Source organism: Phacochoerus africanus, chromosome 6 (genome assembly GCF_016906955.1).
Source record: "Phacochoerus africanus isolate WHEZ1 chromosome 6, ROS_Pafr_v1, whole genome shotgun sequence".
Taxonomy (NCBI): Eukaryota; Metazoa; Chordata; class Mammalia; order Artiodactyla; family Suidae; genus Phacochoerus; species Phacochoerus africanus.
This window is the reverse complement of record NC_062549.1, coordinates 106,297,350-106,323,224: the sequence shown is the minus strand read 5'-3', so window position 1 is coordinate 106,323,224 and position 25,875 is coordinate 106,297,350. Positions and strand designations below refer to the sequence as shown.

At 40.9% G+C, this 25,875-nt stretch overlaps 1 protein-coding gene across 2 annotated transcripts in view; it reads right to left on the bottom strand.

Annotated features, from left to right (window-relative positions):
* The window catches only part of DENND2C (DENN domain containing 2C), a 94,510-nt gene extending 71,149 nt beyond the window's left edge, over positions 1 to 23,361 (bottom strand). For both annotated transcript variants that reach the window (XM_047784948.1, XM_047784949.1), the window contains exon 1: positions 23,263 to 23,361. The gene's annotated coding sequence lies outside the window, so the exon portion shown is untranslated. The remainder of the gene's footprint in view (positions 1 to 23,262) is intronic.
* Positions 23,362 to 25,875: the final 2,514 nt, after the last annotated feature.

Sequence of the window (25,875 nt, the reverse complement as noted above, 5' to 3'; positions counted from 1 at the left end):
CTGACGGCAACGCCGGATCGTTAACCCACTGAGCAAGGGCAGGGACCGAACCTGCAACCTCATGGTTCCTAGTCGGATTCTTTAACCACTGCGCCACGACGGGAACTCCAATGATGGCCGTTCTGACTGGTGTGAGGTGGTACCTCATAGTGGTTTTGATTTGCATTTCTCTAATAATCAGTGATGTTGAGCATTGTTTCATATGCCTCTTGGCCATCTTTGGAGAAATGTCTATTCAGGTCTTTTGCCCATTTTTCAGTTGGGTTGTTGGCTTTTTTTGCTGTTTAGTTATGTAAGTTGTTTGTATATTTTAGAGATTAAGACCTTGTCAGTTGCATCATTTGAAACTATTTTCTCACATTCTGTAATTTGTCTTTTCATTTTTTTTATGGTTTCCTTTCCTTTCCCTTCCAACACTGCTGCCAGAGCACCATTTCTAAAACGTAGATATGATCAAGTCATAATTCAGTTTAGATCTTTTAGTGGTGCTCCATAATCTACCAAGGTGATATGCATTTTCAAGAACTGACCAAGTTCTGCTATCAAAATTGCATAATATCTCCCCTATCAGTTTGCAGAAAGAAGTTAAATTAGTGGGCATAATTTCCTCAATATTAAGTTTTTTCCTCCATAAATGTATCTTGAACATATGACCCTTGCTACTATTCATGGTGATAGTCAATACTAACAAAATGGCAAAACAGGAGTTCCTGTCATGGCTCAGCAGTAACGAACCCAACTAGTATCCATGAGGACACTGGTTCGATCCCTGGCCCTGATCAATGGGTTAAGGATCTGGCGTTGCCATGAGCTGTGGTATAGGTCACAGACACAGCTCGGATCCCACAGCATTGCTGTGGTTGCGGCTGTGGTCAACAGCTGTAGCTCCTATGTTAACCCCTTGCTTGGGAACTTCCTTCCATAAGTTGCGGGTAAAGCCCTAAAAAAAAAAAGAACCCAAAACAGGAGTTCCCGTTGTGGCACAGTGGTTAATGAATCCGACTAGGAACCATGAGGTTGTGGGTTCGATCCCTGGCCTTGCTCAGTGGGTTAAGGATCCAGTGTTGCCATGAGTTGTGGTGTAGGTCGCAGACACAGCTCAGATCCCATGTTACTGTTGCTGTGGTTGTGGTATAGGCCGGTGACTACAGCTCTGATTAGACCCCAGCCTGGAAACCTCCATATGCTGTGGGAGTGGCCCTCGAAAAAGCAAAAAGACAAAAAAAAAAAACCCAAAATGGCAAAACAAATAAATATATGGCCAACAAATATTAATGAAAACATTGGAACAAGCCAATAATGAAGTTACAGAGCTTTAAAAATATGTCATGAATACACACACATCTGTATTTTTACAGTGCATGCACACAAATGGTCACAATTTTGCTCTAAAATAGTTTCTGGTTTAAATGATAAAAATTAAACCTGTAGATATTTCATGGTTGTATCAGCGACAAGATAAAGTCCATACTCCTTAACATGACACAGGTCTTTCGCCCTCTGATTCCAGCTCTGACTCCCTCCACCTGCCTTGTTCACACGCCACGTTCTAACAACATTGAATCCTTGTCATCTACTAGTGGTTTAGAGCTAGAATATTAGAGTTAACACAGAGCTCAAACACCATCAGACTTGCTTCTGGGCTGTGTAACCTTAGTCAAATTACTCTATCCTTCTAAGCCTGCTTCTCTATCTACGGGATGGTCATAGTGATTATAGGTAATAACATATTGAGCACCTACTATGAGCCAGGAGCTACTCACTTTACCAGCACTAACTCATCTAATTCTCATGACAATCCATTGGTAAATACTATCTTCATTTTTCAGATGAGGAAACAAGGCACAAAAGGGTTAAGCAACTGATGTTTGGCTGAGTACTCTCTGCCACAAAAAGACATAGGTTTTTATTTATTCTATAAGATGGCTGTGGGAATTCAAATAAAATGTTTAAGACAGTTCCTACATTTAGTAACTGCTCAATAAATGTTAGCTACTATTAATTCCTTCGTGAACATATAATACACTTTCAAGATCAGTTCAGTTTTTCTGTGAGATCTTCCTTAGCTCTTTACCCAGAGTTAATCACTCTTTCTGTGCACTCCCATTACTCCCAATAATTTTCTGTAATTGTTTCCCAATTTTGAGTTCTCCTTACAATAAATACTTCTGTATAACTTTTCATGACCTTAAGAATCTTAATATTCTAGATTCATTCTAGAATACTTCACTCATTCTAAATTTATTTATTTATTTATTTATTTTGTCTTTTTAGGGCCGCATTGTGGCATATGGAGGTTCCCAGGCTAGAGGTCGAATCAGAGCTGTAGCTGCCAGCCTATGCCACAGCCATAGCAACAGCAGATCCGAGCCAGGTCTGCGACCTGCACCACAGCTCACAGCAACGCCGGATCCTTAACCCACTGAGCGAGGCCAGGGATCAAACCTCGTGGTTCCTCGTCGGATTCGTTTCCACTGCGCCACAATGGGAATTCCCTAAATTTATTTATTTGTCTTTTTAACTTCACTCATTCACTCTAGAATGATTCTTGAGTCATTCTTGCTGGGTAAATTTAGAAAAAAAAAGGAAACTCAGAGTTGCAGGGTTGAAAATGGAAAGAAAGACAGCATTAATAGCCAAGAGGGGTAAATGCTTTTGCAATGCTGTCTTGAAAGACCTAAAGTAAACCTGAATTTCAACATGTCACTTCTGTACTTGTTACAGCAGAGGATGCTAAGACATGAGTCAGAGAAAACTGAACATAATAAAATCTGCTCAGGAAGACAGGTAGGAATTTGAACTGCTCATGGTATTTGCTTTTTTTGAATTTTCTATTAGGTACAATTAATTAAAATATCAATATAGTATTTAATTTTAAAGCCTCTCTCTATATTTTTAATAAAACCCACAGGAGAAAATCTTGCCTAAATTTTTCATTAAATTTAACTAGAAATATTTTAAAGCCAAGAATAAAGGAACAAAGCAAGAGAGGAAAAAAAGTAAATGTCAGACAGGCTTCTGCCTTTCAAAACTTTTGCCATTTTGCTGACTGGTTCTGGAATAACAAATCTTCAAAGCAAGCACATACAGGATATCAGCCTTTTATCTCACTTCTATCAGAGGAAACAGCCTTATAGGTAACTAAAAATGACTCCCAAAATAGCAAAGAAACTTTAAAAAATGCCTAATATTATGAATAATAGACAACATAAACATCTCAAGCAGTTATTGTGCCTAAATGCAAAGCAAGAAATATGATTCTTGAAAAAAAATTGAATTTTAACAATTCTATCAACTCTGTTGAAACATCTGTCGTGGGAATGCTGTAAGGTTTTTCTAAAATATAGTTGATTTGTTTTTAAGAATTTTTTTTTTCCTTTTCTTTTTAGGGCCACACCTGTAGCCTATGGAAGTTCCCAGGCTAGGGGTTAAATTGGAGCTGCAGCTGCTGGCCTACACCACAGCCACAGCAACAATGGATCCGAGTGGCATCTGTGACTTAGGCCACAGCTTGTGGCAACACCGGACCCTTAACCCACTGAGTGAGGCCAGGGATCAAACCCGCATCCTCACGGACACAATGCTGGGTTCTTCACCCACTGAGCTACAACGGGAACTCCTAATAGTTGATTTATTGCAGATTATATTCAGAATTTTGAGGCACAAGCCAAAGACTTGGAATAATACTAACTTTGTGATTGTATGGCAGATGGTTATCCACATTATTCATAAGACTTCCATATGATGACAATTCTTCCTCTTTGCTGTTCACTGATTCTACTGGCACTGCTGGAGGTTTGTTTATCACAGCTGTGTGACCTTAGGAGTCATCCCTGTAACTAAACTAATGCTGTTATGGATTGAATGTTTACGTTCCCCTGAAATGCAAATATGCTGAAGCCTTAATTGCCAATGTGATGGTATTTGAAGGCAGGGCTTTGGGAGGTAATTAAGTCACGAGAGTGAAGCCCTCGTGAATAGGACTAGTCCCCTTATGATAAGAGACACAGCAGAAATGGTCCTTCTCTCCACTTTGGGAGGATACAGTGAGAGGATGGCCATCTCCAGACCAGGAAGAGGCACTTCGCCAGGAACTGGACTGGATGGCACCTTGTTCTTGGACTTCCCAGCCTCCAGAACTGAGAGAATTAACTTTTTGTTGCTCAAGCCACTTGGTCCACGGTGTTTTTGTAACAGCTGCCCAAGCGTACTAGGACAAATGGTAATTCTTCTTAGTTCCACCTTCAAAACATATCTCTGACTCCACTGACCACCTTCACTGAGGCCACACTAATCCAGGCCATCACCATCATTCCTCCCTTTCTCATTTTTTGGTTTCTACTCAGTTTTCACTTTCCCTGTCTATCTTATCTCAAATAAGGCTTCTTTCCCCAAATATTTCTTTCTTTTTTTTTTGCCTTTTGGCCTTTTCTAGGGCCGCTTCCAGGCTAGGGGTTGAATCGGAGCCGTAGCCCCCGGCCTACGCCAGAGCCACAGCAACGCGGGATCCGAGCCGCGTCTGCAACCTTCACCACAGCTCACGGCAACGCCGGATCGTTAACCCACTGAGCAAGGGCAGGGACCGAACCTGCAACCTCATGGTTCCTATTCGGATTCGTTAACCACTGCGCCACCATGGGAACTCCCTTTTTTTGTCTTTTCTTTTTTTGCCCAAATATTTCTCTATGCCTTCACCTAGCTATATTTTGTCCATAGAATTTATCATTTACCTGAAATTCTATTTTTTGTTTGTTTACTTGTTTGTCTCTTTCTTACTGGAACATATGCTTTTTCATTACTGTATCCCCAGCACCTAAGAGTATGTATGCATCATGCAGTAATCCCTCAGTAAATATTTGTCAAATGAATAAGTCCCCCTTTTTTTTTTTTGTCTTTTTAGGGACACACCCGCAGCATATGGAAGTTCCCAGGATAGGGGTCGAATCAGAGCTATAGCTGCCGGCCTACACCACAGCTCACGACAACACCAGATCCTTAACCCACTGAGCAAGGCCAGGGATTGAATCTGCATCCTCATGGATACTAATCAGATTTGTTTTCCGCTGAGCCATGATGGGAACTCCAAGTGACTAAACCCTGAACGTAAGTAGGTATAAAAAGGAAAGGTTTCTGAAAATTAGCTATGCCTACTACTTTAAGGGCCTCTAATGATTTGAAATTGCCTCATCTGTGGAATAGGAAAACATCTTAGACTACTTTAAAGTGAATAACACCAAAACAACTTATTTAAATGATTATAAGCACCACAATAATGACTTTTTTGTACATTTCTTATTTGACAGCCACTACATGCATAATCTCATTTAATCCTTATAATAATCCTTAGAGGAAGATATCTTCATTTTCTAGATGAGGAAACTCAGGTTTAGAAAGGTTAGATAACTTTTTAAGGTCATATTCATTACTATAAGTGGGAAAACTAGAATTTAAACTCAAAAACCCCTGTTTTTTTCTTTTTTTCTTTTTTTTTTTTTGGCTTTTTAGGACTGCACCCGTGACATACGGAAGTTCCCAGACTAGGGGTCAAATCAGAACTACAGCTGCCAGCCTATGCCACAGCCATAGCAACACAGGATCCGAGCCTCATCTACAACCTACACCACAGCTCCCCGACCCACTGAGCAAGACCCGGGATTGAACCTGCATCCTCATGAATACTAGCTGGATTTGTTTCCACTAAGCTATGAAGGGAACTCCTTGATTTTTTCTCCTGTTATTATTAATAGCACTTAACATATTCCCTTCAGAATAGAAACACATTTTTTTTTTTGGCCACACCCATGGCACACAGAAGTTCCCAGGCCAGGGATCAAACCCACCCCACAGCAGTGATATGAGCCACAGCAATGACAATCCAGAGCCTTTAACTCTTAATGCCACCAGGAAACGCCATAGAAAGACATTTTTAAAAGGGGGCAAGGAGTTCCTGTTGTGGCTCAGAAGTAATGAACCTGACAAGTATCGCTGAGGATGCAGGTTCAATCCCCGGTCTTGCTCAGTGGGCTATGGATCTGGCGTTGTCATGAGTTGTAGTGTTGGTCACAGATGCAGCTCAAGTCTGGCCTTGCTGTGGCTGTAGGGTAGGCTGGCAGCTGCAGCTCCAATTCGACCCCTAGCCTGGGAATTTCCATATGCTGAGGGTGCAGCCCTAAAAAGCAAAAAAAAAAAAAAAAAAAAAAAGGCGGAAGCAGGGGGCAATATTTAAGTCAGGGGTCTCCAAACTTTGATTCTAAGCTCCTTGAACAAAAAGAATGATTTCAACTCTAGTGCTCTTTTCACATCCTAATATATCATCTTGGGCACCCCCAGCAGACCATGAGTGTAGAGTAAGGTATTATAACTTACATGTGCGTTAACTTTAATGTTCACCATTTTACAAAGGTAAATTGAGGATATTCAGGGGTCTGCCAAAGTAACCAAGTGGTTAGACCCCTGAATTCTATGAACAGAAAATGTCAACAACTCTTCCTGCTGAGACTCAAGAGAAGTAGTGTGAAGCAGGAAACTATTTTCCCCCACCTTTTTTGAGATATAATTGACATATAAACATTGTGTAACTTTAAGCTACATAACACAGTTTCAAACATACATATACTGTGAAATGATCAGCACAATAAGGCTGGTTAACATATTCATCTCCTCACATAATGACTATTTTTTTTCAATGAGAACATTTAAGATCTACTCTCTTAGCAACAATATTGTTAACTATAATCACCAAGAACTATTTTTTGAAAGGTGCAAAAGTACATGCTCACAGGACATTTACATCTGGAGAGTGTGCAGGCTTTCCTCAATGATGGGGAAACACAAAGGAAGCCTGCAGGAGATGGGCGGACCTGCACTACAGGCAGAAGAAAAGAAGAATGTGATTCGAGAAAGCTTCCTCAGTCTAAATATCAACGAGGCTAGAAATCACAGCAGTAGCTGTACTTCTGCTGCAGCTGGACCTTAATCTAGCGTTCCAGCTAGTAACCTAGTTTAGAGACAACCTAGCTTTGGTTACTGCAAATGATTCGGTATCCAGAAATGTACTGGTCCCCAAATGCTGGATGGGCCACTGGAGAAAAAGGCCTTAAGTAATGTTGGAAAAGAACTAACTTCCCCAACTAGCTTCTTAGCCAGGATTATATCAGGACTTAAAGAAAAACGAACTTTATTTTATTTTATTTTTTGTTGTTTTTAGGGAGGTTCCCAGGCTGGGGGTCGAATTAGAGCCGTAGTCGCTGGCCTACACCACAGCCACAGGTCTCAGCCACGTCTGCAACCTACACCACAGCTCATGGCAATGCTGGATCCTTAACGCACTGAGTGAAGCCAAGGATCAAACCTCCATCCTCATGGACACTAGTCAGATTCGTTTCCACTCCAAGAAAAACTAATTTTCCTGCTCTAACGTATATGCTAACCAGTACACAGATTAAATCACATCCTTGAACTGAAACACAACAATTACACTGAATAAAAGAGTAATATAATGCAGTTGGCTTATAAGGTTTTACCAAATAGGAGCATTTTAAAGGTCTTTGACGACATTTACTCAAGAAAAATAAAGTTATAAAGATACTTTGAAAACTGGAAACTATATCGCATCAAAATTTTTAAAATATTTTCTAAATAATCTAATGATATGGTTCATTAACCACATCACTGCTCCTCTCCCATAAGGCAATACTTTAACAGGAGAGTGTTTAATGTTATCTAATTGCATGGTTGAGGTCAAAACAGTCTCTCAGTCTAATTCAATTCTTACATATTTCTGATCAGCAGTAGAACCTAATTACCACTACTCAAATGTTTTCAGCAAATAAAATGTAAGGAAAAACTCCAGACGATGCAGAAGAGATGTGTTTGTATAGCGATATGATATTTTAAATGATGATATTCTTATTTATTAAGTGCTTGTATGTCCCAAGCACTGTGCTTAGTACCTACTTTCATCGTTACATTTAATTCTCACAACTATGAAAGTCATTATTATCTCTATTTTGTGGATGAGGAAGCTGAGACTGGTTAAGTACATTTCCCAAAGTAACACAAATTTAGTTCCACTTTATTCCAAAGCTTGTGCATTTAACCACTATATATTACTTGTTTTGGTGGTAGACATAACAATAATATCAGCTAATATAACAGGATGTCAAATGCAACTTTTCCTGTCCTGAGTTTCAGCAGGGGCCTCACCGGCCAAAATCAAAACAATAGGAGTCAAACACGTTCCTATTGTAAAGAGAAGTGCAAGGCTTATAAGGTCGGGGGCCAAGATCTAGCTCTGCTGACTTCAGTTCATTACCCCTGTCAAGACTATACAAGAAGAATTTCAATTCCTTAATTGTAAAGATCACAAAAGACAATAGAGAGGACTTCTTTTAAAAAACTAGGAGGTATATGTTTCTCTGTCTCCTAAGGGAAGAGGGGGAGATATGTCCTGCCCACCTCAAGCCAAGGGACTGAAACCTCAAGATAACCACTCAGCCTACTTTCCTATGCATGCTGAAGGAGGAGGCACAGGGGCCAAGGATCAACTCCTGGCTAGAGCTGGCTCATAGCTAAATTTTAAAGGCTGCTTAGGTACCTCAGTCATATAAATGTCTCAGAGGAAGAGGAAGTTTTACAAACAAAAAAATAAATAAATAAAAGCAATTTCAAAAATAAAAAAAAAGAGGAAGTCTTACAAAATGCTTCGATGTGGAAAATTACACATAAAATTAACTTTTTTTTCTTTTGGCCACACACGCAGCATGTGGAAGTTTCCAGAACAGGGATTAAACCTGCGATACAGTTGCGATCCGTGCCACAGCTGCAGCAACACTGGATCCTTAACTGGCTGCGCCATGTGGGAACTTCTTAAGATTAACTTTAATAACATGAAACTTTAGAATTTTATTACATTAATGCAATGTTAGTAACTGCATAATTAAATGAAATTTATCTTTTTTTTTTTAATCTTTTTAGGGCTGCACCTGTGGCCTATGAAAGTTCCCAGGCTAGGGGTCGAATTGGAGTTGTAGCTGCTGGCCTATACCACAGCCACAGCAATACCAGATCCGAGCCGTGTCTGCGACCTACACCACAGCTCATGGCAATGCCAGATACTTAACCCACTGAGCGAGGCCAGGGATTGAACCTGCATCCTCATGAATACTAGTCAGGTTCATTACCACTAAGCCACAACAGGAACTCCAAAAAATAACCCAGTTTTTAAATCATAAACTCAAACTTGGCTAAATTCTTAGCAAGACATTGGAAAATAAAAACAGCAAAATTCTTCCTATAGTGTTCAAAGGTTGAAACAAATGTCCAGAAACTAAAAATATTTTTTCAAAGTTTTAAAGGTCATAAAGTAACACTACTACTTTTTAGAAATTTTGAAAATATAGAAAACAGGGGAAAAATATCTGTAAGCCTACCACATCCAGCATAATCACTGGTATATTTTGGTATATTTCCTTCCTGTCTTATTTCATAAGCACATTTTTTTTTGTCTTTTTAGGGCTGCACCTGCAGCATATGGAAGCTCCCAGGCTAGGGGTCGAATCAGCACTGCAGCTGCCGGCCATAAGCATATTTTTATATATTGCAATTACAGTGTATATGTAATTATATCCTGCTTTTCTTTTTAGTGTTGTATAAAAAGATGTACTTTTCAAGGTTTAAAACTAAGACATAACAGGCTCTCCTAAAAATGCATATTCATATCCATTATACAATGTGACTTCTTACTTCAAACTAAAGCTTTTTAAAAAGCCAGAAGAGGGAGTTCCCATCGTGGCGCAGTGGTTAACGAATCCGACTAGGAACCATGAGGTTGCAGGTTCGGTCCCTGCCCTTGCTCAGTGGGTTAACGATCCGGCGTTGCCGTGAGCTGTGGTGTAGGTTGCAGATGCGGCTCGGATCCCGCGTTGCTGTGGCTCTGGCGTAGGCCGGTGGCTACAGCTCCGATTCGACCCCTAGCCTGGGAACCTCCATATGCCGCGGGAGCGGCCCAAGAATTAGCAACAACAAGACAAAAAGACAAAAAAAAAAGCCAGAAGACAACTTCTCAAGTTTTCAAATCACATCCCCGAATTATATATCCACTGGATATTTGGTCACTTGACAACATAAAAGCAACAAAAGGTAAAACCGCATTTACATGGATATTAAACACATCTCCTATCCCTCAAACTACCATTTAAAACACATAAAAGTTCTGCCAGGGTAAGGAGCCTCTATGAGATGTTAGTGTTGGAACAGAACGAGGGGGAGACCAGCCTGATGGGTGGCCTGGTGTGGGTTTTCAGAGCCAGAGCGGGGTGAAGAGAGGATCCTTGTGTTAAGGGCAGACGGGCACAGCATTGACAAGTGGCCCTTGGGCTAAATTTCAGTCCCTCAGCTGGGTGTCTATTTGTAATACACAAACTATTCAATTACATAGGCATCCTGACTGAATATTATATGAGTATTAAAACAATGAGGTAGAGGAGTTCCTGTTGTGGCTCAGTGGCTAACGAATCCGACTAGGAACCATGAGGTTGCGGGGAACCCATGGCCTCGCTCAGTGGGTTAAGGATCTGGCGTTGCCGTGAGCTGTGCTGTAGGTCGCAGACGCGGCTCGGATCCCGTGTTGCTGTGGCTGTGGCACAGGCCGGGGGCTACAGCTTCGATTAGATCCCTAGCCTGGGAACCTCCATATGCCATGGGAGCGGCCCTAGAAATATCAGAAAGACAAAAAAATAAATAAATAAATAATAAAATAAAACAATGAGGTAGAGATTTGTATGTAGATATGGAAAGATGTCCAGAATAAAGTGGGGGGAAAGCAAGGGGAAAGTATTTCTCTATTATGGTTCCTTTTATATAAACTTTTAATTTATTTATTTATTCTTTGGCCATGTCTGCATCATGCCAAAATTCTCCGGCCAGGGATCAAACCCACACCACAGCAGGGACAACACTGGGTCCTTAACTCACTGAGCCACCAGGGAACTTCTCCAGAGACTTTTTAAAAAGGACACACGTATATCTATATGCATAATCACCCACCCACATACACATAGATATCTTGTAATAATGTGAATTTGTATGTTACACAAGTGACTCCTACCCTCTGTTGTGCCCTTTTTTGAAAGACGCCTGGGTGTGATAGATCAATCTTCCTCAAGGTGGAGGAAGGAGGTGGTTAGGAAGTGATCATCCTATCCCTTGGACATTAGCTCAGGATATGGTAGTTGGGTCAATTAAAGTTTCATGGCCTTCACAATGGTAGTTTTTATGCACTCAGATCATATTTTTTAAACAGTTTTTGAATACGGTCAAAAAAGGAAACAATTTTAAATACAACGCTTTAAAGCTGGGATTGAAAACTATGTATTTTTTAAAACTACAGCAAAAAAGTAATGAAGGATATAATAAATACATGGAAGAGGGAGGGGAAAGTTAAGTCACATGGAAGAAAGAGGGGTTAGGGGTCTGAAAAGGATGACAATCTTATGGAACTGGGAAAAAAATGAGAAGATCTGTTTATGCTTACGACCCAGACCAAATCAGTTAAGCTTGCTCATAACTTTAATCTATGAAAATGATAATAACCATGTTAAGAGATAGAGGAAAGCTCTTGAGGATAAAATTAAGAGCTGCTCAACAACAAGCAGCTGAGTAATTAACAGATTAATGGTAGGATACTCAATTGAAGGTGCAAACAGAATTCAGAGAGTCTGGCCTAAGTGGTTCTTCATCTGTTTCCTACAGCTGCGCACGAGAGTGAGCAAAGTAAACTGGGGCCAGAGATAGGAAACCTAGTAATTATGTCCAGTAGGGGGAAGGCCCTGCTCCTCAGCGTGTATGATGGAAGATCAGCGGAGCAAAGGAACCCAGGGATATAAGAGCAAAACCGAAGTCGAAGGCATTGGGTGAAGGAGAGGCATGCCTGCTGGAAGCACAAGCAAAGTGGGCACACATACTATCAACAGGAAAGGAGACGGAGGGAGCAATCATAATCGGCGGAGGAATGGAAAATCAAAAAGGAATCATCTAAGGGCAGTAACAGGCGAAGTGTATGTTGGTATGGTTTTACGGACTATAAAACACACACTATCCGCAAGGGCCTTGAGCCTGCTTAGTGGGAGAGAAGGATTGCTTAGCAAATCAAATCCTTTTTCTCTTGCACTGTAGGCCAGTGTTTCATGAATTTTCCTCTGACCAAAACCCAAGGTAAGAAAGACGTTTGATTCACCATACGCACACATACAACTGAAACAGAAGTTTCACAAAACAATAATTAACCTTACTATATATGATAAACATAAAGTTAACATCAAATATTATGTTATCATTATTTAACATAAATATTAAAATTAGAAAAGAGTCAATGCAATACAATGTGTGAACCTGCCTGTTCATAAATTATTTCCAGACTGGAAAAAACACAAGGACAATGCTGTGTACTTCTCAGGTTCCCTACAGTCTTGTATTCTTTTGATTAAAATTGGGTCAGGGTTGAAAACTCTAGATGAAACAATAAGTTGTTGTGAATGGTAAAAATAGTACCGTACTCATTCTGCTTAGTAGTGGAAATTCTTTGCTCTTAACATGAAATGACAGTTAGTGTCATTCATAATCACTTCAGGGTAAATTAAGAATAAATTGTACGAATTCATTTTCTTCTTGGAATACACAATGAACTCAATGTTTTTGGCCACAGCATGCATCTTAGCACATTAGAGCTAAAGACGGAATCTGTGCCACAGCAATGACAACAATTGATCCTTAACCCACTGAGCCACAAGGGAACTCCATGAACTCAATTACTGATACAAGGCAAAAGGATTTTTTAGCCAAATGTTTTTCTCTAATGTTTCAAACCTGCCCTCAGGAAAATAATAATTAATAGTGTGCAGAGAAAGAAATGAGATTCATAATATCCCTACATTTTATTTTGTTCAAATTTCCTTCAATGATAATGCTCTCTTCCAAATGTAGCAACAATGTCTAAAAGATATAGTGGCTAGAAAGTATTACTTGCCATAACAATATCTTGGAACTTTTAGACATATAGCTTCAAATTTAGTTCATTAGGTTGCCAAAAATATCAGTTAAATATTCAAATTTTGTTATTCAAAAATATTAGAAAACACTGCCAAATGAGCTTGCCTTTCAACTAGAAAAATTCTACATTCACACAATCTGCTTAGCTTATCTCTTAACAACTATTAAACTCTGCTGTGACATAGTAAATAAGTATGACTAGCTCTGAATAAAACATTTTTAAAACTTGGCCATTCAGTAAGTCTCCTTTATAATAATTAATAACATTTGATGTTTTTCAATATATCCAAGAGATTCAGAGAGTTTTTAACAAATACCAAAGTTTTGTGATACACAAACCAGAGATTCCCAAGAGCACTCTAAGCCCTTAGAACAAATGGAACAGAAAGAGAGACCAGCAATGATCTCCTGGCAGTGTGCTCACTCATGCCCCAGCCTGCCGCTTCTGCTGGAGGGAAAGCTTCCAGGAGACCAGTGGTCCTGCCGCTCTGGAGGTCCAGAAGAAAGCAGGAGGATGCCTGCACTGTCACTTGTGCTGCTTTGACTACTGTCTGTATGGCCATCTCTCTCAGTCTCTGTCTCTCTCTCTCCCTCTCTTTGAGTGCTAGAAGGGTGCTTGAAGGAAACACTCAATAAAATATTGTGTGCAAAAAAGGCAGCACTATTATCACTAGCTTCAAACAATGTTTAGATAACTCCTCTATGTTTTCTAATCATATTTGCTATGCCATTACAATTATTTCAAAAAATGTTCCCAGTTTAACTTACAAGGATCAACAATTAACTTTTCTATAAATATGCTCATTACAGCTGGGTTAAATTTAAACTACACAAGAAAATCTTCCTTATTAATTATACTACACAAGAAAATCTTCCTTATTAATTATCTCGCTTTCATATGGGGTAAACTAGAAGCATAGTGAAAGTTGTATCAGTGATCTCATTAATTTGGATTGTAAAATCTACATCAGACTGTAACCACCTTACAAGCATTGTTGAAATTTCCTATAATGATACAGAATAGAGGTATGTCGATATGAAGAGGTGTAATTTTCAATTTTCCATATCACAAACATAACTTACATGCATTCTAGACAAATACTTTTTCCAAGAAATATGCAGCCATTTTTCTCTTATGCCACTGATATGAAACTAAATTTAAAAAACTAATATTTCTCAGAAATGGCCCTTATATAAAAGGGAAATCAAGATAATTTTATATTCTCTTCTTTCTTTGAAAATATTTGAAACAGTTTCTTGAAAAATCCAATAAGTGAGTTAAGGATCTGGCATTGTCACTGCAGTGGCTCAGGCTGCCGCTGTGGCGCAGGTTTGACCCCTGGTCCAGGCATGCAGGTTTGATCCCTGGCCCAGGAACTTCCACATGCTGCGGGTGCAGTCAAAAAGAAGAGAAAAAAGAAAAATCCAGTACACTATTTCCAAGAACCTTTTCAATTTTAAAGATTTTAATTTTCAGAGTTCCCCTCATGGCTCAGTGGAAACGAATCTGACTAACATCCGTGAGGACACAGGTTCGATTCCTGGCCTTGCTCAGTGGGTCAAGGATCCTGAGTTGTTGTGAGCCGTGGTGTAGGCCAGCGGCTACAGCTCTGATTCAACCGCTAGCCTGGGAACCTCCATATGCTGTGTGTGTAGCCCTAAAAAGAAAAAAATAATTTTAATTTACAGCATGAATACAAATACACGGAGTCTGTCATTGTACTCAGGCTTTGCACATCTGATAAACTCATTTTTAAAATAATCTTCATTAAAGTCTTACACTTTTCCTCATGTCACCATTTCCTCAACATTTTTGTACTTCTAGATGCATCTATTAACATAGCTCTGTATTTTTTTTTCTTCATATTTTCTTCTCCTAATAATGAAACAATACATATTAAGGGCAAATTGATCTGGTTTGTTATTAAATAACAATTGTCATGGAATTCTTAAAAATACTGCACTTGAAGAATGCATTTAAAGATCAAAAATAAAGCCTGGTTAGACAGTGACTCACCATTTTTACCAACTGCAGAGAAAATCCTGCGGCATTCTGCTTGACCTTGAACTATGTTAATGTAAATTAACTGGGCGACGCATTGCATTATGATCATCATCAAATAGGCCATCACTCTAATTCACATAATGTTGTTCTTATGTTCCATGCTACCCCTTACAGTTTAAGTAGAAACCAGGGAAATGGTGATTTGTAGTAAATACTCTTGCAGAGCAGGCTGTGTCATTTCCTCACAGCAGGCCCTATTATCATCAGCCTTAATAGACTCTTATTTAATCAGAGTACCAAAGAATACAGATAAATATTTAAATACAAAATTATGCTTCATATTGCTAAGTAACCAATTCAAAACTATGCCAGACAGCTGGAGTTTCTTGGTTTTTTACTCAAATGGGAAAAAAGAAAGAAAAAAAGCACATCTCTTTTAAGTAGCATCAACACACACACAAACATACACACATCCCAATCTGTCCTACATTTCAACATACAACAGAAAAAAATCCACAAATATGCCATTTCTATGAATTTAAACTTTGAAATAAAATTCATAATTGTCCTCCACATCCCCTCTTATAAACATTTATTGCTATGAAAGCCATGAAAGTCAGAAATCTAACTTTAAGAAATAGAGCATAGGAGTTCCCGTCGTGGCGCAGTGGTTAACGAATCTGACTAGGAACCATGAGGTTGCAGGTTCGGTCCCTGCCCTTGCTCAGTGGGTTAACGATCTGGCGTTGCCGTGAGCTGCGGTGTAGGTTGCAGACTCGGCTCGGATCCCGCGTTGCTGTGGCTCTGGCATAGGCCGGTGGCTACAGCTCCGATTAGACCCCTAGCCTGGGAACCTCCATATGCCGCAGGAGCGGCCCAAGAAATAGCAAAAAGACAAAAAAAAAAGAAAGAAATAGAGCATAAATAATAACCTGTAACTAAGATAAATGGATTAATACTGCTTAAACAGAAGATTAAAAATGATATTTTCAGGCTGCTAACAAGGAATCTAAGATTTATAAGCAAAAAAAAAAAATCATAAATTTACTCCTCAAAAATAGGAGGTACAAGAGAAGCACTGGGATGGATGTAAAAATGTAAGAACTTTAAGTTTCCTTCTTTTATCTCACCATTATTTAATCCTTCAACCTTAAAACTTGGTGTAACGCCCATGAGGTGAAGAAAAACTGCATCTTTTCTTTTCCTTAGGGTAAAAATTATTCATGCAACTCAAAGAGGAAAGACAAAAGATTCCATCCTGCCCAACCCTCTGGGAACCAGTGCAGGACACTCCTTCCAGTTTTGGTCTTTTCAATGTCCCACTTTCACTGAGGCTGAAAGACTGCTGTTTTACAGTGTTCAGTAAGGAGTACTGAACACTGTAAAATATTTTCAAAGATGTTTTTTATTCTGGCAATGTACAAGTTAATCTGTGTTCATATTCACAACAGGTAAGTCATGGAAACAACCTAAATGTTCATCAACAGATCAGAATATTATTCAGCCATAAAAATAAACTGAAATAATGCCATTTGCAGCAACATGGATGGACCTAGAGGTTATTACACTAAGTGAAATAAGTCAGAAAGAGAAAGACAAATATCATGATATCACTCCTGTAATAAATCATAATGGAAAAGAATATGAAGAATATATATGTAAAACTTAACCACTTCGCTGTAGAGCAGAAATTAACACACTGTAAAACAATTCTACTTCAATAACACTTAAAAAAATAAAAATTTTGACTTTATAATGGTACCAAAGTAATACACATTCAGTAGAAACCATATTTCAAATTTTGAATTTTCATCTTTTCCCAGGCTAGTCATATGCAGTATGATACTCCTGATGCTGGGCAGCAGCAGGGAGCCACAGGATCGCAAGGGTCAAAAACCGATACGCTGGTCAAAAACCCTTCATGCTGTGGCGCAGTGGGTTAAGAATCTGACTGCAGGAGTTTCTGCTGTGGTGCAACAGGATTAGCAGTGTCTCTGAAATGCTGAGACACAGGTTCGATCCCCGGCCCAGTATAGAGGGTTAAAGGAGCCTGCGTTGCCACAGCTGCGGCATAGGTCACAACTGTGGCTCAGATCTGATCCCTGGCCTGGGAACTCCATATGCTCCAGGGCAGCGGGGGGAAAAAAAAAAAAAAAAGAAAAGAAAAAAAGAATCTGACTGCAGCAGCTCAGGTCTCTATGCAGGGGTGCCATAAAACAAACAAAAAAAACCGCAATACAATGACACCATTCTGCTTTCCATTTTTGGTATGGTATTCAATAATTTATTGAATACATGAGATAATTGCATTATAAAACAGACCTGTGTTAGATGATTTTGCCTAACTGTAGGCTAATGCGAATGTTCTGAGCACATTTAAAGCAGGTTAGGCTAAGTACAATGTTTGTTGGGTTAGACGTATTAAATACACTTTCAACTTAACGTTTTCACTTTCCCATTGCTTTATCAGGACGTAACCCAATGGTTAAGTGGGGGAAGACTCTGATGAAAGCCCATTCTATACTAAAGTGTTGAATACCTCATGTAATTTACTGAATACTGTACTGAAAGTGAACCACAGAATGACTGCATGGGTACGGAACGGCTGCAAGTGTCCTGGTTGTTTACCCTCCTGACCATGTGGCTGACTGGGAGCTGCTGCCTCTGCCCAGCATCAGGAGACAGCATCGTACCACATATTACTAGCCTGGGAAAAGATCAAAAGTCAAAGTTGAAGTTTCTACCGAATGAGTACCGCTTTTGCATCATCCTGTAGTTGAAAAATCAGAAATGGAACCGTCAAGTTGGGAACCATCTATATAAGCATGGAACCAGAAAGTACAGAGGAGGAAAAATAATCCTATAATAAAGCCAGAGACCTACTTTCTTGATTGGCTGTGAACCTGCTATAAGGGTTTTTTCTTTTTCTTTTTTTTTCTTACAAAGAGGCACTCCAATAATAGTATAAGCAATACACTTTGGGAATAAATGAGAGATTTCCAAGTGAAAGTTTAAAAGAACAGGATTCTTTGGATACAAAAGTTATTCAATCTCCAGTTAAACCCATTTAACTGCTTTATAATCACGATTAATAAAAAAAATTTGGCATAAATGAATTAACAATCCTTTCCACTATACAAAGCAAATCATTTATCACTGGCCCTCTTCTCTTCTAATTCTTTATGCGCTCCCTGAACAATTCATCTGCTCTTACAGCTTCAATGACTACTTACTGGCTAACTCTGAAATTTGAATCCCCAATCTCTGACTCTCTTCTGGGTTCTAGAACCTCTCTCCACCTCTCCATCTGAATGCTCCACAGACACTTCAAATTCATTGTGTTCAAAACCCAAAAAATTATCTTCCTCTCACATTAAAAATTAAATCAGGAGTTCCCTTCGTGGCTCAGTGGTTAACAAACCCGACTAGAATCCATGAGGATGAGGGTTCATCCCTGGCTTCGCTCAGTGGGTTAAGGATCATGGTGTTGCCATGAGCTGTGGTGTAGGTCACAGACACAGCTCAGATCTGTCGTTGCTGTGGCTGTGGCGCAGGCCAGCAGCTGTAGCTCCGACTGGACCCCTAGCCTGGGAACTCCCATATGCCATAGGTGCGGCCCTAAAAAGAAAAAAGAAAAAAAAAATTAAGTCAAAGATTTCCTGCGTGGGGCACCAGGACTGGCAGTGTCTCTGGAGTGCTAAGGATGCATGTTTGATCCCTGGCCAGGTATAGTGGGTTAAAGGATCCAGTGTTGCCACAGCTATGGTGCAGGTTGAAACTATGGCTGGGATCTGATCTCTGGCACCAGGGTGGCCAAAAAAAAAAAAAAAAAATTAAATCAAGTTCCTCACCCATAGTTTCCCAATATGAGAAACTAAGTTTTTACTTTTCTGTTGACTTTCAAAGCCAACCACTTTTTAAGCCCTATAAATTCTACATCTTTGGGAGTTCCCGTCATGGTTCAGTGGTTAACGAATCCGACTAGGAACCATGAGGTTGCGGTTTGATCCCTGGCCTTGCTCAGTGGGTTAAGGATCCAGCATTGCCCTGAGCTGTGGTGTAGGTTGCAGATGTGGCTCGGATCCCACGTTGCTGTGGCTGTGGCGTAGGCCGGTGGCTACAGCTCCGATTCGACCCCTAGCCTGGGAACCTCCATATGCCGCAGGAGCGGCCCTAGAAAAGGCAAAAAAGACAAAAAAAAAAAATTCTACATCTTTATCACCTATCTTCTCTTCATCTCTATTACTATTTTCCTACTCAAGGACCATATCCTATCTTATCTGGGCCATTTCAATAGCAACAGCCTTCTAACTTATCTCCCGTCTGCCTCTCTCCATCCAATCCAGCCTCTACACCATACCACCACCGTGCTACCTTTCCTAATTACTTAAAGTCCTTCACTGCTTCTCCATTGTCTTTGCAATCAAGTCCAAAGTCCTCAGCATGATACAAAGGCTCTTCATGTGGCACCACAGACTCCATTTTTTGAGTCATAACTTTTTACTCGCCTAAATCTGTATGTTGTTTTATAATATATCCTATACGTCAAAGTATTAACAACTACCTTTAACACCATGTTCTAGAGAGTTCCTGCTGTGGCAGTGAGTTAAGAATCCGACTGCTGTGGCTCAGGTAGCTGTGGAGGCATGGGTCAGTTCCCAGGCCCAGCAAGATGGGTTAAAGGATCCGGTGTTGCTGGCGGAGGTGTAAATTGCAGTTGCAGCTAGAATTCAATCTCTGGCCTGGGAACTCCCATATGCCTTGGGTTCGGCCATAAAACAAACAAACATTAAAAACCCACGATAATCTATAGTGAAAGATTTTGCCAAACTGGACAAATCTTTATTCTTTCAAATGAAAGGCACTGAAATCCCACACTTAACCAATTTCTAGAAATGTCAGTGATGCTAACATGATTGGCAACTACGCTCAGCAATTTTCTTTTTTCAGCTTATTTCCAAGTACCATCTCCTTTAGCCCAATCCTCATGTCTAGTCACGAACTTTTAGTGACAAAGTGGACCACAACACATTCCTCAAACATAAAATATAGTGTCACATAATATTCCTGGTTTTCATCCGTATCTTCTGTTCCCTTTCCCAACTCAGGAAACTCCTATTCATCCTTCAAAGCCAAATTCAAATATGGCTCTCTCTAAAATATATAGAAGTATTTTCCCCCATCAATGGCCCCATTAAATTCTATATCTGTTATAACTTTTATCACACTGAAATTGTAGGGATTTATTTCATGTCTGGTTATAAGCATCTTGAAGGCAGGAAAGCATTTTATTTTCTTGCATCTAACATTCAACTTATGGTCTAAGAACAGACATTTTAAACTTCTTATTGAAAAACAATCATCTCTTGTAGTATTAAGATAATGCCATAATTGTAGTAACTGAGTGACTGAGAGCTTAGAAACAAAAAAGAATCCCATGTCATTTACCAGGGGAAAAATTCTCCTATATATAAAGTATAATTTAATTGTAGCTTGGATATGCCTTAATCTACACCTTGCAATACCAGTTTCTTTCTTTCTTTTTGAAGAAGTTCTTTACATTACTTCCTTTTAAATACTTGTTGGATTTCATCTGTATCTCATTTACAGAATTTTATTTTATTGTCTTTTTTTTAAGGGCCACACCTGCAGCTTATGGAGGTTTCCAGGCTAGGGGTCAAATTGGAGCTGTAGCTGCTGGCCTACAACCACAGCCACAGCAACACAGGATCCAAGCCACATCTGCAACCTACACCACAGCTGATGGCAACACCAGATCCTTAACCCACTGAGCAAGGCCAGGGATTGAACCTGCGTCCTCATGGATGCTAGTCAGATTCGAATCCGCTGAGCCACGACGGGAACTCCTCATTCACAGAATTTTAAACTCAGTGTAGTGAAGAGGTTAAAGTCAGGATTTCTGGAACCCAACTGTCTGGTCTGAATCCTACCTAGCTCTGGTACCTCCGCTGATATGGGAGTTATTCAACCTTTCTATGTCTCTCAATGAGGAAATCACAGTAACACCCCTCAAGGTGCTGTTGTAAGATTAAATAAGCTAATGCATGTAAAGAATTTAGAACACTGTCTGGCCCAGAGCAGCTCCCAATAAATGTTGGTTGATGTTATTGTTATCATCAGGTTTCTTTTTTTTTTTTTTTTTGTCTTTTTGTCTTTTCTAGGGCCGCTCCCGAGGCATATGGAGATTCTCAGGCTAGGGGGTCTAATCAGAGCTGTAGCTGCCAGTCTATGCCAGAGCCACAGCAACTTGGAGTCCGAGCTGCGTCTGCAACCTACACTACAGCTCATGGCAACGCTGGATCCTTAACCCACTGGGCAAGGCCAGGAATCGAACCCTCAACCTCATGGTTTATCATGAGTTTTTAAAACTGCTTTCACTGTACTTATGTTGGTCTGCTTAGTACAGAGCACATGGAAGGAATTATATCCTGCCCATACATGAATATAAGTGCTAAAACTGCCTTGGAATGTAATAGGTGCTCAATAAATAATATGAACATAAAAGCTTCAGTCCTCCTAGATCAACAAATTATAAATCACAGCAAAATTTATATGTGAAGTACGTATTTGAAATTGGTGTTCCAAAATACCAATCTTACACTGAACTGTTGAAACATATAAAACTGTTAAAGCACACACAAACTATATTCGCCGAGAATTTTTCTCTATTCCACTTATCCAGAGGCCTAAAATTCTTGTCTACAATGTGAGATTCACTACAGATCACTTAAAATATAATTTCCAGCTTTAGAAAACTGTCTAATGTTACATCAGATAAATAATATTATCCCTTTATATCTGCATTTAAAAAAAATCTATTACCACATTCAACACACACACAAACAACTAATGAGAAGCCAAGAGACACAATTACTACATTTCCTGGTTTCTGCCTGGGAAACTACTTTAGAACATGCCTGTAAGTATCCTTAGTCAAAGTTTGCTGATTATAAACTTTTTAATTTCCAGTCTCCCCCACTTCTCCTCAAATGCTCACATACCCACAGAAAAGAATGCAAATGTCTATAATAAAGCCTCTACAAAAAAAGTTAAAAATGCAGCTACATATTAATTTTGTTTTGGAGGACTTAAATCTTACAAAAGCAAATACAAGTCTTGATTTGAAGCAATACTCCCTGCTTACTTTACCAGGTAACTCAAATTACAACTATTTACCTCAAGCAAGGCATAGATTGACTGCTACCAAACAAACTGCTTGGTAAATGAATCAGTAACAGTGTATGGATAAAGAGTGCTTCTAGAAAAATTGATTAATCAGTTAAAAGTGGACCACACTTCCAATAATGGTGATTTGTGGAAAATAAGCTTATTTACTTACAGAGTAAACAGAGATGTAGGACTTTAAAACACTCTAGGTGGATCACTAGCTTTAGGGTAAAGGTTTACAAAGTGCCTACTATGTGCCTGGCACTCAGTAGTTGTTTTACATAATACCTAATACCTAACATTTATAGAATACTCTCACTCATCTCATTTGACCCTCAGAATACCCCTAGGCATGAGCATCTCAGTTTTACAGCTAAGGAAAGAGAGGCCCAGAAAAGTTGACTTGACGCAGGTATCACACCTGGTATGTGGGTCCTGGCCGAGAGGCCCCTGACTCATAATCCCATCACCTCCTGCCATACTGTTAAAAGCTCTTAAGTGTTCCAATGTCAGATTTTTAAATCTAAATCCTACTAGACGACTTTCACTATTGTGTTCGTCATATTCTGTTGACAATCAAAACACAAAAAAAGCAAAAGTATTTTAAAGCCCATTCTCTCCGCCTGTCGAAGTTCAAGCTCCAAGGCTAATCCTGGCCAATGCCCCGCGTTTCCTCCTGTATGCCGTCGCTCCCTCCCACTTCCCCGGGACTGCCGAGCGCGCCCGAGTGCCACCCGGCCGACGGTTCCGGCGCTCCGAAGTGAGCGGCGAGGAGACCCTCAGCCAGGCTCCTCCACAACCGCCACGGCCGCCGAGCGGGGCTCGCAAAGCCCGGCGTCCCTCCAGGCCCGGGAGGTGCTAGGACAGTGCGGCCGACACCTCCGCCAGCCCGCTCCCGCACCGCCTGCGGACGGCGCCCGACGTCCCGCAGCCCGGCTCCCGACAGCCGGCGTGCGACACCCGCCGCCGCGAGAGGCCGAAACCCTTGTCTCACACCCCGCCCCGGGTCGCCGGGCTCCTACCTGCCCTGGGCCTCGACGCCACCTCCGCGGCTGGGCTGCCAGGCTCTAGTTCTTTTGGCGGAGGCGCCTGGTCTGCTCAGTCCCGCTTAGGGTGGGCTCTGTCCCGCCCCCGCAGGCCCGGCCGCAGGCCCCGCCCCGGCCCGGCCAAGCTCTGTCTTTATTGGCTCCTGTTCCCACCCTTCATGCTCGGGCCCGCCCCCCCGGCGCCTCCCTGGGACCTTCCAGAGGGGAACCGCCCCCGTCTGAGTCCTGCGTAAGTCCCAGAACCTTGCCCAGAAACCTGGGCACTGCCATGTACCGGCCTCAGCAGGTAGGCGACCCGCGCTACTATTATCCGGCCGACGCCTCTAGCCTAAGCTCCTTCGCGGTCGCTGCGCCTGCTGTCCGACAGGCCCACCAGTGATGGACCAGAACTTAACATGAAGGTTGACTCTTCACAGCCATAAGGAAAAAGCCTTGTTTAATTAAGGAATCCAAATGGCAACTCTCTCAAGGAAACCATAGAAATGTCTCCTGCCGCCGGAGGCAGAAGGCCTGGTGTTTCCAGTGAAAGAGTAGCACCATTTCTCTGGCTGAGCTCAAGGAGCAAACATTTCTCTGGCAGTTGCACTACAGCGGCAACTTGAAACGTAGACGGATGGAAGTAAAGCTCCAGACACCTGAGGCTTGAAATCCTGGAGCAGAGGTGCCTTGACACTCCTAGTGTCTGAGGTCGGCTCCCACGCCCTGTTGTGACACACATGCTTAAGCACTGCGCCTGCAACACGCTCACACTCAGGTATGCGCATGGCACAGTGCCTACTTCGAGCAGCAGCCCAGTTTCACTAAGGCTGCGAGTCAAGGATGAGTTGAGCCTGTTTCCCAAGCGCTCTCTAACCACCCCACCCCGCCTCGCCCCGCCCCATACCGCCCCACCCTACCCTACCCTACCCCACCAGAGCCTCTTGGATCTTTTGACCAAACTCTTCCCACATCTGTTCACAGAGAGGTACCAAAATAGAAGACGGCCAGAAAGAAAGTGTTTGGTCACACATCACAGATGACAGTCACAAGCCAGCTTAGCCAAAGCAATAAAAGCTGCATATCCCACACCGTCGTGAAACCACAAGCTGTGGACAGTAAGACAGGAATTACCTTCTATGATGGAGGAAAATAAAGAGGAACGACAGGTCTTTTTTAGTCATGTCCCAATGAGCAAATAAATGTGAATACTGTTTGTAGTAAATGTTGAACCCTGATCTTTATGGACTTCTCCCCGCTCCCCCCCACACACACCAAAAAACAAAACAAAACAAACACAAACACAAACAAACAAAAAACCTTACATATTTAGAAATCTTTCCAAACACTTGCCTAAAATAAAATTTGGGGCTAGAATAGCATAGTTCTGGAACTTATTTCAAAATTCAACTTTTATTTCAAAGTTCAAACTTTGCATTCAGGAAGGTCATCTGCCAAAATGAGCAGATTGAATTCCCAAGTACCAAATTTAAAACCAAATCTTCATGGATTCTATGGATGGAATAACTGAATTAATATGTATGTATTCTACTGCCCTCTCATGGGTAAGTTGGAGATATACATAATGGTGGTGCCTTTTAGAATCTGAGAATAGAAAGTTTAATTTGGCAATTTATATTATTTTGATGACAAAGAGGCCAAGGTAAAATAAAACCAGGTTCTCTAAGGGACCTACAAATACTCAGCAAACAGAACTTCAACTTCAGAAACCAAGGAGAGAATTCTTACACTAGGACTAGTACAGACATGCTGTTGAGATCACACCTATGCTTACGGCTACCTGTACAGAATGAGGAAGCATGCAGGAATCTGCTTTTTTTTTTTCCCCCATTTTAAATATCATTACTTTCTAAAATATTTCACAAAATGGTTTTTTTTTTTGGCTTTTTGCCATTTCTTGGCCCGCTCCTGCGGCACATGGAGATTCCCAGGCTAGGGGTCGAATCGGAGCCATAGCCACCAGCCTACGCCAGAGCCACAGCAATGCGGGATCCGAGCCGCGTCTGCAACCTACACCACAGCTCATGGCAACGCCGGATCGTTAACCCACTGAGCAAGGGCAGGGACCGAACCTGCAACCTCATGGTTCCTAGTCGGATTCGTTGACCACTGCGCCACGACGGGAACTCACACAAAGTGTTCTTTCACATTTGTATCCACTCATGCTGTACCTTCTGGCTGTGAACCTTTGCTGTTTAGAGTAGTACTGGATACTTTAGACCTCTCATCAGTTATCACGGTGAATGAAGTATCAGCCCAACCACTAGATGGCAACACAACTGCATGTGCATGCAAGTGGAGTCTGGCTAATTGGAATGCCACCTGACCTTGAGTGACAGGAATGTTTCTAAAAAGTTACACATGTATCTTATTTTGGTAAGTGAAATCATTTAAAATGTACCACTACAGCTAACTATAATTGTATTGTCAATTACATCCTTAAAACTAAGAATTCTTTCCTAAGATAAATTCTCCCTAAGTACTCTAACTCAGAGTTACAAATTTTCTATAGGGGGCACACCTGTTCCTTTTTTGTCCAAGAAAGCCACACTTCAGTTGTGTCCTGATAAAAGGACTTTTCATCAGTCTAAG